This window comes from Opisthocomus hoazin, unplaced genomic scaffold (genome assembly GCF_030867145.1).
Source record: "Opisthocomus hoazin isolate bOpiHoa1 unplaced genomic scaffold, bOpiHoa1.hap1 HAP1_SCAFFOLD_84, whole genome shotgun sequence".
Classification (NCBI taxonomy): Eukaryota; Metazoa; Chordata; class Aves; order Opisthocomiformes; family Opisthocomidae; genus Opisthocomus; species Opisthocomus hoazin.
The window spans coordinates 432,501-435,000 of NW_027448727.1; the positions used below are offsets into that span (position 1 = coordinate 432,501).

The window sequence follows — 2,500 nt, forward strand, 5'->3', positions numbered from 1 at the left end:
GCTCGCACGTTCCTGAGTTCGCCCGGAAAGGCCCGGCTCCCGCGCGGGAGCCGCGTGCGTGCGTGAGGGAGGGGGAGGGGGCGTCCCCTCCCCCCGCCGCTCCCCGGAGGCGCTCTCCTCGTCCTGTCGCCCGCCGCCGCCGTCGTCTCGTGCGGCTCGTCCTCCGACGCGCGCGGGTGCGTCGACCTGTCGGCCGCGGACGCCGCGCCCCCGCCGGCTCCCCGCTTCCCGCGTCTGCGCGGGAAGCAAGAGGGGGGGATGCCGGCGGGGCAACGCGGCGAGCGCGGCCGGCAGAGCACCGGCCTGCTCGGCGGGCCGGGGGGCGAGCGTCGAGCGACGGCGGCGGCACCGGGGGCCGCAAGCGCGACAGCCGAGGGGTGTCGCCGTCTTCGGGGGGCGGCAGCTCCTGGGGGGGGGGTGGGGCGGCGCCGGCGGCGGCGCCGTCTACCCCCCCGCGCGCGGGACAGGGCTGTCTCCGGGCGTTCCGGGCCGTGGCGCGGGTGTGCGCACGGCGTTTCGGGCGGCGCGGCGGCCGGACCCGCGAACCTCCCCTCCGACCCGGCACGGCTGCCTCTCGAAGAGGGAGCCGTGGCGGGAAGGGGGGGGCGCGAGCACGGTCTCGGCCGCTGGCGCCGCCCGGGGCGGGCGAGGCCCCCCCCCGGCCGGGTCGCGTCCCGCGCGAGCGGGCGGCCCGAGCCACGTCTCTCCCCCCGGGCGCAGCGCCGGGCTATCGAGGGAAACCCCGGGCCCCGGGGCTAAGGAGGACGAGGTGGTGGCGGCGGATGCCGGGCGCGCCCCCGCGGGCGGACGCTCCCCCGAGGGCGGCAGCCGGGGGAGGCACCCCCGCGGGGCCATGCAGGTCGTTTCCCTCACCCCAGGGCCAGGTACCTAGCGTCCGCGCTTCGGCGGCCCTCCCTCGGCCGAGTCCGGGGGTCAAAGGCCAAAGGAGCCGGGCGGCGGTTTAAAGACTCGAGCGGCACGGCGCGAGCCGCGGGGGGGGCGTCCGCCCCCGCGGGCCGCCGTGCCGGAGAAGGGGGGGCGTCTCGCTGCCCCAACCTGCCCCCCCTCTCCGCGGGCCGGTCTCGGCGGAGAGACCGCGGCGCGGGTCGGCCGCGGCCGACCTGCCCGCCCTCGCAAACGGGGCCACCCGCCGGCCGGAGCGCGGGCTCCGCGCCGGGGGAAAGAAAGGCGCGGCGAGCCCCCGCGGGGGGGGGCGGCCGCCGGGGGGCCGCCCCGCGCCTTTGGACGCTCGCGCTGCGGCCGCGCTCGGGGCGCGCCGCGCTCCCCTCTCCCGCTCCTCGCCCCGCCCTCGGCGCCCAGGGAAAGAAAGGGGGGGGCGAGCCACACCCCCCCAGGCCGAGCGGCGGCGGCGCCGCTCGGCGTGCCGGTCGGTGCCGGTCGTCCGTCGGGTCGTCCGGGAGGGTTCCCCGGCCGCATCCGCTGGCGGCCGTCCCGTCCCGCGTTTCCCCGCCCGTCGCTTCCGTCTCGAGGGCGGGCGCGCGGCGCGGGGGCGTCCCGCTCCGGGTCTTCGCGTGGAAACGGGGAGAGTGGGAGCCGCCCCCCGCGCTCAGCGCCGTCCGCCTTTCCGCTGGGGCCGTGCCGGCGGCCCCAGGGGGCCGAGGCGAGAAGCGGCTGCGGCGGCGGTTTTCGCGGCGGCGGTGGCGGCCGCCGCCGCCGGGCGGGGTGGCCGGGTTCGCCCATCCGGCGCGGGCCGGTGGGCGGCCGCGCGTCGCCGGCTCGCGCTCCAGTGGCCGGCCGCGCTTCCTCCGGCGTCGGTGGAAGGCGGCGTCGGCGCCGAGGTTCGCCGGCGGGGCGAGAGGCGACCGTGGTGGGCGGAGCCGGCTCGTCGCAGCGCGGGCGCAGCCGGGCGTCCGGCTCCCGAGCGAAGGCGGGCAGGCGTCGCGGCCGGGCGTGCCGTAGCCTCCGGGGGGAGGCCGGTCCGAGCCCGGGCGCCTGGGCCGCCCCCGAAGCGCGCCAAGGGTGTGTGTGTTGCGTACGTTTCCCCAGGGTCGGTCGGGAGCGCGGGCTCCCCCGCCCTTTGGCCGCTCGGGGTTTTCCGTTGTTTTCCGTTTCCCCTGTGCTCGTACGGTCAAGCCGAGGCGAGGGCCTCTCCGTCGCGCCGCGTCGCGCCGCCGCGCCGCGCCCCCTCCGCGCGTGCGGAGGGGGGTGGGCGGCGGCGGGGCCGGCGGTCGGTCCGGCCGTCCTCAGAGAAGGGGCCGCTCTCGGCGAGCGGTCCCGGCCCCTCCGCGCGCGCGGGGCGGTGCCGAAACCGAGACAACTCTTAGCGGTGGATCACTCGGCTCGTGCGTCGATGAAGAACGCAGCTAGCTGCGAGAATTAATGTGAATTGCAGGACACATTGATCATCGACACTTCGAACGCACTCGCGGCCCCGGGTTCCTCCCGGGGCTACGCCTGTCTGAGCGTCGCTTTACGATCAATCGCCGTCTGCGCCGCCGAGCCCCCCCGCCCCAGCGCGGGGGGGGGGGGCCGTCGGGCC

General features: G+C 79.5%; 1 non-coding gene across 1 annotated transcript; it reads left to right on the forward strand.

Moving 5' to 3' along the window:
- The first annotated feature begins 2,276 nt into the window (after positions 1–2,276).
- Positions 2,277–2,429, forward strand: LOC142359123 (5.8S ribosomal RNA). The gene has a single exon (XR_012762102.1). It is a non-coding gene; the product is annotated as a 5.8S ribosomal RNA (ribosomal RNA).
- Positions 2,430–2,500: the final 71 nt, after the last annotated feature.